Source organism: Equus caballus, chromosome 23 (genome assembly GCF_041296265.1).
Source record: "Equus caballus isolate H_3958 breed thoroughbred chromosome 23, TB-T2T, whole genome shotgun sequence".
Classification (NCBI taxonomy): domain Eukaryota; kingdom Metazoa; phylum Chordata; class Mammalia; order Perissodactyla; family Equidae; genus Equus; species Equus caballus.
Genome location: NC_091706.1, coordinates 41,338,849 through 41,353,057, shown reverse-complemented (window position 1 = coordinate 41,353,057; position 14,209 = coordinate 41,338,849). Strand labels below are relative to the sequence as shown.

The 14,209-nt window shown below is 41.4% G+C and overlaps 1 protein-coding gene and 1 long non-coding RNA gene across 5 annotated transcripts in view; one reads left to right on the top strand and one right to left on the bottom strand.

The window, feature by feature from the left end:
- KDM4C (lysine demethylase 4C) overlaps positions 1–14,209 on the bottom strand; it is a 390,883-nt gene that overhangs the window by 65,159 nt on the left and 311,515 nt on the right. The window lies entirely within an intron of this gene.
- Positions 6,776–12,328, top strand: LOC106782467 (uncharacterized). Its single transcript, XR_001379628.3, has 3 exons — positions 6,776–6,963; positions 8,296–8,562; positions 10,292–12,328. It is a non-coding gene; the product is annotated as an uncharacterized lncRNA (long non-coding RNA).

Here is a 14,209-nt window from a genome sequence, read left to right as displayed (position 1 = left end):
ACTTTATAAATAATAATGATGATGTCTTCCGGGCTTTACATACAGAGAGAATTTAAATAGATGACGATAGCAACATATAAGGTGGAAGTGGTACAACTGAAGTTTAAAATGTTCTAAAATCTTGAATTGTCCAGAAAAAGGATAAAAGAAAAAAACAGTAAAAGGGAAAATAACAAATTCAAACAAAGACAAGAAAAGAAGGACATGGAAACAGAACAGATAGGAGTAAAGGGAAAGCACATTGTAAATTGGTAGAACTAAACCCAAATATATCAGTAATTATGTTACGTGTAAAAACACAAAACTTTACCTTACAGACCAGGTGTAGCAAATTTTTCTTAAAGTGCCAGATAATAAATATTTGAGGCTTATGGGCCATACAGTCCCAGTGGCAACTACTCAGCTCTGCCACTGTGCTACAAAAGCAGCCACAGATAATCCGCAAAGGATGGGTGTGGCTGTGTTCCAACAAAACTTTATTTACAACAACATGCACACCCCTTAGTTTGCTGACCCCTTCTATAGGCCATGGGTCTCTATTTGAAGTCAGTAATTCTATCATTTCACAGCTTAACTATGTAAGAAAGATAATCTAGCAGCAAGGTGGGTAAAGGACAGACTGGTGGGAAATGAAACTATTAGGAAGCCACGGAAAGAAATAGAAGGCAAAGGATAACGAAGAATTGGACTAGGGAAGTGGCTATTAGTAGGAAGGTAAATTTTGAGTGTTTTTTACTCTTGTTAGCCTTTATTCACAGAGATTCTCTATCTTCCTCTAAATAGAGCTACTCACTCAAGGTCAGGGTTGGACAGCTGTCTTCTGTGGGAAAGAACCTCTGTAGCAGCTGCCTAAAGTCTTCAAATGGACGAGGGTAGAGGCGACATCAATTTCTAGAGGGACAGGGATTGAAGGGAGCTTGTGAACAGTAAGATTATCGCACATTTAAAAGCACGGAAGGTTCAGAAGGACAAGGCCATTCTTCCGGCAGTTCAGTGTCTGAGGTCTCAGTGACCCAGTGGGAAAGGGATGAGGAGCCAATTTCTGGGTGACAATTAATAAGTAAAGGAGGTTAGAGAAGTCAAATGAGGCACCTGGAGAGCGGCCACGTTGGGTGCTTTGGGACAAAGTTGAGGAGGGGCTGACATCCAGGGAGACCAACACAGCATAGCAGGAAAATGCTGACACAGACGACACTAGAGAGCGACTTCAAGGTGTCATTCTCCTTTACGGTTTCCTAGGAAGGATGCTAGGACACCACATATGCTCAGTCAATGCCTGCTGAATTAAACTGAATCCAAACCAGTGGACTGGGGTCAAGTTATGGACCTGCTCACCTGTTTTCTCGCAATAGAAAGAGACCCCTCCTTCTCTAACTAGGCCACAGGGACCACAGAGCAGGTGGGAATCCCTGGGAGGCTCGCCTAAGGCACAGGCGGCTGGCCCCACCCCAGAGCATCCGGAAGCCTGGGCCTCCCCATTGAGTCTGCACTTGTAACAATTTCCCAGAGATGCTGATGCTGTTGATCAGGGACTGCACTTTGAGAAACACTGGGTTGAGGGTTAAAGGGTTAAAAGGCATGATTATTCTGAGCGCCTCAGGTTGGAGAGAATTCAGGAAGTACAATGTTTCTTTATCTTTTCCAAGAGAATCCTCAGGGGAGCGTGACTGAGAAGCGCTGTACTTCCTGAGGGGGCTGCGTGTGCACACATTGCAATGGCATAGGCCATTAGGGCTCCTAATGGATGGAGGAATTCATGAAGTATCTGGCATGAGGCTTTGTGTATCATTAGATTCCTTGAGCACACAGCTTGGCAGAGGGCATCCAGAGTGATGAGCTGTGAAGGAGGTGGAGGTTCAAAGCACATCCCCTTCCTTTTTTTTCCTTCTCATATGATTTGTAGTATGATTTTATTGTTGTTTTGCCAATTTTATCATTCATTTTAGTTCCATAAATAGGCAGGTCATTCCAAAACAGGCATAAATGATTTTAATTTTAATTAGTGTTTCCCTATCAGACAAGTAACAAGCTAATGACAATGATATATTAGCTACTTCCTTTTTCCTTTTGCTCTCCAAAGACACTTTTTCCAAGTACAACACGGCAAGTTAACATTCCCAACTCACACAGGGAATAATGCTGGACTCAAAGAATGTCACTATTGTTGCAGGCAAGTCAGACGATTGAGGCCGAAACTTTCATTTTGCTCCAAGGCTTAAATACAGGTTTTAAAGTAGAATCCCTTTTTTTTTCCAACTTGCCCGGTAAAATTTATGTTCTGCTCATCGGTATTCATTAAGTCAATCACTCATGTGCCAATATTGGCCAGTGTCGGGGGACCACTGAAATGACAAAGTCTGAGTTCTGCAGCACCGAGCTTACAGTCCAGGGGAGGAGACAGGCATGCAAGCATTTAGCCAGAGGGAAAAGCAGAATGCAAGAGCCGTATCACAGCAAGATTCTGAAGGCGCAGAGAGGAGTAAAGTTGATACCAAGAGAAAAGAGCGCACCCACAGAGCTAAAGAGCAGCTGTGGAGGGAGGGGAAGGGAACGCTGAAAACCCAGGTCCACGGTGAACTGACACTGCAGGGTTTGGGCTGTTTCTGTGAAAGGCAGCAATTAATATGCGGTCTCACGTCACTTGTGCAACACAAAATTGTTCTGATCTCAGCCATCTAAGGATGTTACAAACAGCAGACACCGTGAAATGGTACAATAAGACTCAATTCTGAATACCTATGTATCAGCTCATAACATGAGAAGTGCTCGGTCTCTCCAACCCACCCCCCACAAGAAAAGTTATTTCTACACTTAAAGATCAGAGCATCAAAATAAATGGCTAATGACGTCAAGGGTGTTGAATTAAATCCTTATTTATGATATGTATCAGAAACCATTTTTCTTACTGCTTTTTGTTTGGTGAGATTCACCCCACAAAAGATGAGAGGCTAAGAAAAAGTCAAGTAGCAGGCAGAAGAGGAAAGGGCAGAGGAATGAGTTCAGCCAGGCCAAGAGACAGGGCAAGAAAAATGGGTAGAGGTGGTGGGGATCAGAGAGAAGGCTGCACTTATTCAAAACAAGGCTAGAGAGTCATTTTTGGGGCTGACAAACGTTAAGAATCACAAAAGAATTCTAGAACTGGAAAGATCATAGCAGTTCAGACACAGACTGACAAATTAACAAATGACTCTTTAAAAGTACTATGTCAACAGCCTAGTCACATGTTGTTTTATTTTGGATCAGCAGGTACACCACAGGGACGATCACTACGGAAAAATCCTCTGGAAGCACCTTTGAATCCCAACACGAGAACACTGCCTGCACATAGTAGATGCCCAGTAAATATCCACAGACTAAATGAGTGACTGTTTCCTTATTACATATAACATGCAATTCATTCTTTCAGCCCTTTCAATACTTACTAAACCTCTTCTCTATAAAAGATATTTTGTAAAATGCAAAAGGAGATACAAAAATGAAAAAGATACAACGGGTATATTCAAAGAGCTCACTCTAGCATACAGAAATAGCTGTAACAAAGCTTTGCAGGACTAATCACAGTAGGCAAGATAAAGTGCTAGCAGATGTGGGAGGAGAGAGGGTCAGACCAGCAGAACAAAGGTGAGGCCAGCATGCGCACCTCAGCAGGTTCCTACCGCCAGCCCCCGCACTTCCCCCATTCTTCTACTGAGCAGATCTAGAAGAGGGGCAATAGAGGATGAACTTCATGACAGCCACCTGAGGGACACCAAACACAGGACAAGGAAGGAGGTATGATTCTGCTTGGATGGCTCAGTTCATGTGGCAGGAGAGCTCAGGCAGGTGATGTCTGCACCACTCTGAATCGAGGGCCATGAGTCACCAAGTCCAGATACTGCTGGGTCAGTTCCATGAGGCTGGCTCCTGAGAACTCGTAAGAAAGTGAAAATGGGGTTTCTCCAAAGTCAGAAGTTTCCTGTAATTAATTTCTTAGAGTTTAGAGGGTACGTGCAACGCTTCTACACCAGGTCAGACACTGCCTTGGGGAGTGATGCGGACTCTCTGCACACTGGCTGAGCCTGCAGCAGTGGGGACATGGGGTCTGCCATATGGCTCGGAGAAGCTGCCCAGCGGGGTTTCAGAGAACTAGGAAAGCCAGCAAGAGCAGGTGGACTTTGAGCAGGTTTCAGCCAGTGCACATGCGGTGGGATGCAGAAGGAGGAAGGGCATTCAGGATGGATGTAACAAAGCCCAGAGGTGGGAAAACATGAAGCAAAATTGAGTTAAGAAGCAGGAGCACAGCTAAGGAATGACAGACTGGAAAGATGAGCTCTCAGAAGACCTTGGACAGTACCTTTTCATGAACCTCACTTTCACCTGCCAAGGTGAGAAACTGACAATGGCTTAGCAGTGGCAGCTAATTTCTAAATGCAAAGCAAGACTACTATTTTATTATAATTTTCTGAGTGGCTTAGGTTTAAACTTCAGGCAACCGAGTAACTCTTCAGACCAACCCACCCAGAAAATCAGAATGACCTTTGGCTAAGAATGCCTACTCCTCAGGCATGTTTCTTTGCATGTCCATCTTTTGCTCCTTTGGGGCTGGACAAATTCTACTCGTCTTGTTATCAAAGGCGCCTGGCACAGTGTACAAACTGAATTTCTGGGCAGTACCTTGCCCAAACACCACACTCCTCCTGTCTTCCCCATGTGGACGGTATTTCGTAATAGTCAGAAGCTTGGACTGGCACGTCAGATAGAACTAGTTTTGAATTCTAGCTCAGCAAAGGCACAGGGAAGTCACAGGAACAGCAAAAATAACATGGCCTGAACAAACAGAGGGGGCGAGAAGGTCGTGGGGGAAACAGGCTAGCCTCTGACCACTGCCTGCCCTTCTTCCTGCACCCCTACAGCAGAAAACAGAGATTCCCCTCTGTACTTACTACCCGGGCTGTGCAGAAAACCCAGAAATAAATGCAGCATTTGCAAATAAATTAAATATTAAAGGCAACATCACAATCTCATGTTGGAAGAGGCACTTCACTGATAGTATATAGCAGCGTTTGCTGAACCACAAGATAGGCAATGTTATCTATGCTGAGAAAAATCAATCATTTCTCATTTCTACTTCTCCAACAGCCTGTTTGGGTTCCATCCTTCATTTCAAGTTTATTTCAAATTTAAAGGGTGAAAGGGGCATACAATTACAGCATATAGAGAGCTTGAGAACAAACCTTATTCTGAGTACTTATTGTCACTAAACATCTTTCAGCTGATAGGTGGGGAAAGTAAACCTCCTAAACCACAAAGCAAACATTCTCTAAGTATTTGTGTATTTGCATTTTTATTTCTTTTCATGTTAATATTAAAGAGCACCTGTTTCCTAGAGGAAATTTCATTATTTGAAATTATTGTTTACAAGAAATGAACCAGAAATTCTTACTCTCCTTAAATAAAGCATTTAATTGAACTCAGAATTACTGGATTGTTTACTTCAAACAAACAAAAAGGCACTCTGTCCTCTTTTGGTACAACCAGGCCCTGCTAAAGCCACTGATGTGTGTGGTCTCCCAAATAAAAATCTATCCAGATTTGTGAAGTTACTAATAACTTAGGAAGATTTCAAAACTCTGTTTTTGTAGATCAGTCTGAATTAGAGTTGGAAATAATATTTTAATCATTTAATTCTCAGTGTTAAATGTAAAAAGAAACAAAATTTTCCCGCTTGACACAATTTAGGAAGGCTGGCTTACAAGCTTTCCACTTACTCCAAGGACAGGTGAAGAAAAAAAACTTTATTTATTATGAATATCAGATATGATTTGCTATTGGCATTATCAAATCAAGGACTAGGACACATTTTCTACTTATTTCTGGCCTCAAGCCTGAAGGCCTAAAGATATCTGACAAAAAAACAGAATAAATCAAAGATAAGGACTAATTATCCTTAGCAATATTTGTTTTGAGACAGTCCAAACAGCCAACACTATGAAAGGCTGCAGTGTTGTTATGTTCAATGTTTTTTTAGAGAGGTGTGTATGGTTTCTCAAATCCCTGTTTTCTGTATATTTATTGAGACTGCATTCACTGGTGAAGTCTGGAATGGAACAATAAAGGCAACTCCCAGTCGTGAATCTGCAATGAACTGGGTCCCAACAGTGAAGTTTCAAGCATCTCTCTCTTATCCAACTTCCCACAGGCTTTTTTTTTTTTTCCCTGAGGAAGATTAGCCCTGAGCTAACATCTATGTCAATCTTCCTCCACTTTATATGTGGGTCGCCACCTCAGCATGGCTTGATGAGCAATATGTAGGTCCGTGCCCAGGATTTGAACAGGTGAACCCAGGCTGCTGAAGCAGAATGTGCCAAACTCAACTACTGTGCTACAGGCCCAGCCCTCCACAGGCATTTTTTAACAGTTTAAATGAACATTTATATACACTCCTGCTGCATACATTTATCTTGGTGAATAGTACTTATCTGAGTGGTTCGGAAAAGGAAAAACAAAGAGATCTCATCATTTTTCTTTCACAACTACAAAAGCTGCTATGCTAGGGTGTGCTTCCTACTCTGAACACCAGAAGCTGTCCCAAGGCCCCTGAACACATCTGACCCTTATTAGAAACTGTCACCCATGAATTGTTCTGTCTGTGGCCTGCCCCAACCTCCACGCCTCTTGTCTTTCAATTACGCCAGCAGCAAGCCACATTGAGAAAATTTATGCTTAAGACACTGCATCATGTCTCCCAATAAAACTGAGGAAGCAGTGATGAAAGGCTATAAAGCCAATGCAGTGCAGACGGCTCCCAGATGACCTTTCAGAGGAAGAACCTCTGCAGTGGAGATGACCGCAGCCCCGAGAAGAGCTGATTCAGGGTGGTCCCCTGTGTGAACATGGACTGCCCCTTCTCCTGCAGACCCGAACTACTGCCTTGCTCTCTTCAGGTTGCTAAGATGGTTGCTTCAAGAGAAAAATCACCTAACAGTGAGTTTGGGAATTTGTCTTCTAGATAAGACAAATTTGGGATTTCCAATCTCAAGTGGTCCTTAGGGCCATTTAGAAATTCTTCTTATCTTTCCCAATTTAGGGAATGGACAAAAGCTGGTAAAACAGGCTCTGGTCAAAGGTTTGGGACCGAATCCTAACACTGTGCCCACTGTGGCCTTGCCTTGCTTTACTAATCAGGATAGTGCTTCTGGATTATTTAGGTGCACTTCCTTTGAGGGTAGTAAATGGTCAATGTTTTTTCAATGATCTATCTGTAGGTAATTTCTCCAAGCGTAGTTGCTACATTGGTCAAGTGAAGATGACAAGAGTAACTACTCCTCATGAGCTGTTCTCAGGGTTAAAAGAAATAACATCTGGGGCCAGCCCTGTGGCTGAGTGGTTAAGTTCGCATGCTCCACTGCAGCGGCCCAGTGTTTCGTTGGTTCAAATCCTGGGCGCGGACATGGCACCGCTCATCAAGCCATGCCAAGGTGGCATCCCACATGCCACAACTAGAAAGACCCACAACTAAGAATATACAACTACCTACCGGGGGGCTTTGGGGAGAAAAAGGAAAAAAGTAAAATCTTTTAAAAAAAGAAAGAAAGAAAGAAAGAACATCTATAAGAGGTTCCACACAGAACCTGAGAGCTAAGCAATGCTGCCCCACCTGTTCCCAAACCTTCCCACTCCCCAGCCCCACTCCTCCCATTCTAACGACAGCTGAGCCTCTTCCTTCGCCCAGGTAACAGGGCCATCGGGCGTAAAATGCCTCAGCTGCCCTGCCCTCCCCTCCACCTTCAGATCCACAGTTTCAAAATACTTACGCTCATAATTACTCAGAAATTCTATACCTGTGGATCTGCCACACCTTATTCAACGCATTGAGAAAAAAGCCTATGTTACCATATCACAAACTAATTTTTAAAATATTTTATTAAGTGCACTCCAATATTATTATTTCCTTTGTAATCCTGTGTATTTTATTTTAAATATTTAAAAACATTTTTCTGAAAAGAGATCCACAGGCTTTACTAAAAACTGCTAAAGGAGTCCACGAAACAAAAGAGTTAAGAACCCCGACACGAAACAATTAAAACAGTCTCCAGTCACTAGGAACACAGGGATTACAGCCATGCGCACATAGCGAGAGAGCCTTCAATGAATAAGCAAAAATGAAGAACAGCATGTTTAGACTAGTGGCATCCTGGCTTTCTCTTTTTCTTTGTTAACGTTGTTGTTTTATTGTTTTTACAATAATAATAAAAAAGGATAGGGCATAAACCGTGATATCTTTAGAGCTATTTTTTTCCTCTCCTATCATTTCAGAATCAGAACCGGCAGATGTGCTCCCACAATGAACCAGACACCACGTACGACCCTCAGTTTCCCAGTCTTTGCAAGTAGCTATGAACAAGTCATAAAAAGGGGTGGCTGCAACAGAGGAGGAAGGTCATTCCTAACATGCAGATTTTCTTCATGAAAATAACAATACCTTATCTACATTATCTACAATGTTTGTCTGTCATGAAAAATTGGCTGACCAACTTCAAACACATATTAGACTGGCCCAGCAATTAACTCTTCAGCCAAAAGGTGAGAACATTAACTTGTTTTAAAAGTTCATTTTGATTGAAAGTAAATATTTTTCAGATGCTAGACCACATCTTACTTATTCTTGGCATAGCTTTTATAATGAGCTTTTCACTCTCCATTTCTTAATGGAATTTTCTCAATATTCAAAAATTCCATTTCTGTGAGATCCTTTCAAACAGAACAGGGAATTACCCCAGCAGATGTCTGAAAGAACGTGTTCATACTCTAAGAGACATTTACTGCTTATATTATGGCTCACTGGCAATCGTAAAACTAAAGTGTGGTCTTCTATCATTCACATTACTTTTTTAAAAGATGAAGATAATCCAGTTCATCCTGAATTTCACACAGCTCTATTTCTCCCCTGCGTATGCCTCTGTATGAAGAGAGAGCCCCTTAGCTGGTCCATGCAGCAGGAGTCCATTCCGCTTCGGGGCAGTAAAATATAAACTGCTTTTGTTTAAGTGTATGTACATATATATTTTAGTGCTGCAATTCTGAGGCCAAGGTGGTACTTTTCAATGGTAAATTATAAAGAAAAAACATTCTTATTTGGAAGCCTCTTCAAACGGCCCTGGTCAGATTAGTGTAAAATGAGGAAACAGAAGAGTTCATGGCCTCTAGGTTTTTTTGAAATAAAGGTAAGATTCAGGGCTCATAATCCTTGCTGGTATCTGGAGCAATTTTCAGGCTCACTCAAACCCTTTCCCGCTCCCTGCCAGAGCCTGCAGTTTGAGCTCCAGCCCTCCCTCGAGGAAGCAGGGGACCTGGGCGAGTTCCCAGGTGCCCCTGAGCCTCAGTTTCTGCAGCTGTACTTTGCAGGATCACAATTCCTGAGAATTCATGGGATAATGGATACAGAAGTGCTCTCTAAAGATAAAAGGCTCTCCAAACATGGCCATTGTTACTATTTTCTTTAAAAGATGAGGGGAAAAAAATAGCGGAATGGGATAATATGTCAGTTCTTTTCAAGTTGCCAAAGCAAAGGCACAAGAGCTTGGGTATACGATGCAGATGGGAAGAAAATCAGATCACACCAGTTATCAGGGAGGGTACCACCAAAGGACAGAAGGAGTGGGACTTCTAAAAGAATCTTCACTAACAGTGTAGCAGCATTCGCTGACCCTGGGGCTGGAGCGCTGTGTCAGAACAAGCATCAGCAACTCTCCTTAAACCAATCTGTACCAGGTTCCCTTGTCCGGCCTCATTCAGCGCCAGGTGATTTTTTTCTGCAGACTCTTGCCAGGTGGGAGCTGATATGTTCATTCTTCAATCCCAGCTTCCCATTTCAATGGCAGGTGTGATGACACAGCTTAACTCTTCATCACCAGAGTATGTTTTTCAGATTCATTCTTATGAAGAGAGGGGGCAAAAATCTCCTTAGCAGATTCAGGGTTTTCATCCAGGACTCTGAAGTATTTTCTTCATTTTTTCTGCTATAGCCACATTTAGTAAACTATTTTTTAAAGCAGGGTCACTAAAACCATGTATCTATCTAGCACTCATCAGAATAGAAGAAACTAGATATATGGGTTCACAGACCCTTCTTAAAGTAGAGGGAGCACGTATTTATGCTTTCTTCTAGGGGGGAAAACTCTTTAAATGATTTTAAGGGAAGTTTTTAATAAAAAAAAAACTATTAGTGGGGTGGAACAATTATTCAGTTCTAATACTAGACTTGTGTGAAGTTTGGCAAAAGGTCACACAGGGTTTTCCCATTTCTCTCAAGTGAATTTAGACCTCCACGTTGGACTTGTATCTGGGTAAAGCCGTTCCCAAGAAAGTGACAAACTGAAAGTTTCCATTGAAAAGCATCTGAGAGCCCCCAGGGGAGGAAGAGTCACCTGTTCGGGTTCACCTGAAATATTCCTGAACTCAGCAGAGGATCAGATTAAAAGCAGAGCCTCCAAGCAGAAGAGGTTTTTGGTCCCCCCCACCCCGTTTTAGGCTTTATAACGATCTTTTCACAACTTGGCCCATCTGCTCATAAAATGATTCTATGTCCTACCAGGATTATATTTTACCTTGCAAACTTTTACCTAACGAACAAGAACAAGATGTACGATTAATTCTTCCCCTTGCAGGTAAAGTGTAGTTATCAGTAACCACATATGAGAAATCGTGACAGTGGTTTGATATTGTGGTGTGTGCCTATTTCTTGAAAGTGACAGTTGGACACAATGGATATATATCATAAGAAACATAAACTCTTACAACATGAGTCAAAGAAAAATATGCTTAGGAAGTTCTATCTGTCGGGGTAAAGGGTATACACCACATGTCTCGAGGTCAAGTGAAAATGGTGCTGTTGTTTTGACTGATTCCTTGTACTGAACCTTCTGTGGGAAGGTCAAACGGTGCATCACTAAAAAATCTAGTTCATTCCAAAGCTATTCCTCCATCTGACCACACCAGACACCAATGTAAAGGAAGCTTAACTCTTCTGAAAACATTTTAAACCTGATCAAATTAAAAGCAGCACCAGAGGGATTATTTTTCTTAGGAAGAACCCACAAGCAATTTACTTGACTAGAGGAAAAAATGCAAAGAAATCCTTTATCACAAAATAGCTTCTTGAATCTTTCCACCAATAAACCTTCTACCCATCCAAGAATGCCTATCCTCCCTGCTGATAACAAGCTGTGCAGATAAATATTTTATTTTTTTCTATAAAACCCCAAATGATGTTTTCAAATAAAATAAAAATAAAACTGCTACATGCCACTGTCAAAAATGGTCCTAGAAGAGGTAAATGTCATTTTGAAGGTTGTGTGTTAAAATATTTAGGAGAAAGAATCTACTTGTCAAGTACCGACAGAAAGCTCTGAAGAGGTTAGAAGTGCATCCATCAAACTTTTATCCACCTTGGGGCTGACCTACCAGGGAAACTGTGGAAAGCCTGGCCTTGCGTTCTGAGGGAGCTGGAGGTTTAGAGTTCTGGACAATAACAGGGGCACAATTAAGTACAAAGTGGGGCTTGAGAGAGACTGCAACGATTCCCCCGTGGAGGCACACTGGCAATGGGTGGCAGGCAGCTGCATTCTGCTTTAAGCCACAGTTCAAGCTAAAGAACTGAACCCATCTGCTGGACCATCAAACTCCCTTGAGAGAATGCTGACCTCTCACTCCAAACCTAGCAAGAACCCATCAAACATTAGCAAAAGAAAGGCCAAGCCAGCAAAACATGGGAAGGACTTTTTTTTAAGTCTAATTTAAATAGCTTCCATACTCTACGCTCTGGGAATTACGTTCAGTAACTTTTTTTAACAAGGAAAATTTGGTTTTAAGGAGCTTATGGGAACATTTAACTTGGACTGGAAAGGTTATTTTCTCAGTGTTAGGCTAAAAGCCAAAATCCACTTTTAGCCAGAGATGATTTTAATATTATACCTCACAAGAGCATTGTGTCATGTGAGCAGGCGGCAGCGATAAGCAGTGTAGTAAAGTTATGACTTCCCCCAAAGACTCATTAAAATGTATTATTAAGTAGAAAAAAGTTCAGAAAATCCAAAGGAACCCGTCTGTACTATCTCAGAAACCGTAAAAACGCTTTCCAACTTATCACTTTTTTTGCTCTGCCTCCTCTACAAATACCACTAAGTAAATACTGTGAAGAACTCGATCCTGATGCAAAACAGGATGAAAACGCCTTAAAGTCATGTGCCACTACCATGCTCTGTATGTAATTTTCCCTTTAAATGTGCTATGGAAGAAAATATGACAAATTCAAGAGACTGTAAAAAATAATAAACCTGCGACGATGCCATGATTTTTTTAAATTATTCAACCCCCAAAATACATTAAAATATGTAAAGTTAGAAACGGTATCTCAAAGAAAAATAACTTTTTCCTATTTTAATAATTCTAAATTTTAATAACTCCAATATTTTTCTTCTTCTCTTCTGTTTTGGTCTTTAACTCATCAAATTTGTTTCCCTTCATCGATTCTTGAAAATTTTCTCCCACCTCTTCAACTAAAAAAAAACGTAATGACTTAATTTAAGTCAAGCAAATGTGCCTTAGAAAGCCTGACCAAATAGCAACTTTCTTACCCAACCCAGCAAGAATGTGCAAGCACACTTGCAAAGGCGTTCCAAGCTGCTATGGAAACGACATTCCTTCTTCACAATAACAGTACTCCCGGAGGACTGCGGGCGTGCAAGCTCCCAGTCCAAGCCCACTGACAGCTTGTGGAGTGGACAGATGAGGCGTGGAAAATATTTTAAATTAGTTCATTTATCTTGTTGAGACACAGGAAACGGCAACAAATTTCTCACACGAAAAAAAAGAATAGAGAAAGACAATACATCCCTAGCAGTGCGCAGCAAATTTAGTCCATTAAGTCAAACCCTTCGGACTGTTTTGTACTGCCTAATAACAGCCACGTGTCCGATCCTGAGGGAATTTTTTACGATCAAAAGATCCAGAAGGATGCCTCGAAATCACTGACTGCTTCTGATTTTTTTGATGGACTCAAATTTTAGATGTCAAATAGTTTTCAAATCAATGTTTTCTGACTTATCCCAGGTAGATTTGGGTCAGTACTAATTCTGACTAATAAGTCTAGAAAATTGCAATACAGAACTGAAAGTTCTTAAAGGAGAGCTCAAAAACGCTACATTTTAGGGTAAGCTGCGCAAAGATCACTCAGGAGAGGATGCGACCCTTCCCTACGAGGCAGTGGACGAAATGGCCTTTGCTCTAAGTCCCCATTCCATGGTTGAGACCCCAGGAGCTTTTGGCTTCGTGGCTCCTTCCCACGTGAGTGTCTGCCACTGCACCACTTCCACACTGGTCTGTCACCTCCTACTTCCTGAGTCCGCCCCAGGAGGACAAAGCAGGGGCTTCAGGCCTGCAAGGAGAAGCAAGTGGACACAGGGCAGCCAAACGCTTGTCCCAGGATTGGCTGCACCAGCATCACTGGGAATCAGGGAATTGTGTTGCCAAAACGGTCCTATCCCCTCAACTAGAACCTCTGATTTGTAGGTTTGAACAAGAGCCCAAAAGTCTGTATTTTTAATATGCGCTCCCAAGCCAGATTTGGAAATCACCACAGCATCCCAAAACAGTCTCCTTCATGAACCAGAAGCAGATAGAATTCTGAAAAGCTATGCACTCCCTTGGATAATTTTAAGTAGACATAAAATTTCTCATCATAACTAAACAATTGTGAAAGTGATCATTCTTGTGTATTAAATATTGACATTTAGAAATAAAACACATATCTCTAAATACCATGGTGAATTGATACCTCCATCATCCATCAAAACAATAAAAGAACAGACTCTTCTTTAACAGATTTTACAGCATTCCTTATTCTCTTTAAACTCGTATTACTTCTATTCCACTCTCGCCACAGAATTTGATCTGAAGATACTTTTATGCTCAAAACTCTTTTATTGACCACTCTACCATAATCCTCTGATTAACAAAAATATGCATATTAATTGAAGTTTCGGTTTTTTTAAATTTCCTATGACAAGGCTCTTTGTTAAAAAAAAAAACCTTATGATTTGAATAACAATTACACTTATTTTCAATTTATAACTGATCAAAGCTAAACATATATTACAATATTGGTAATTATTAAAGTAAAAAAGTAAGTTTTTATTGGAAACGTATCTCTTAATCAGATGGACATGAAGAT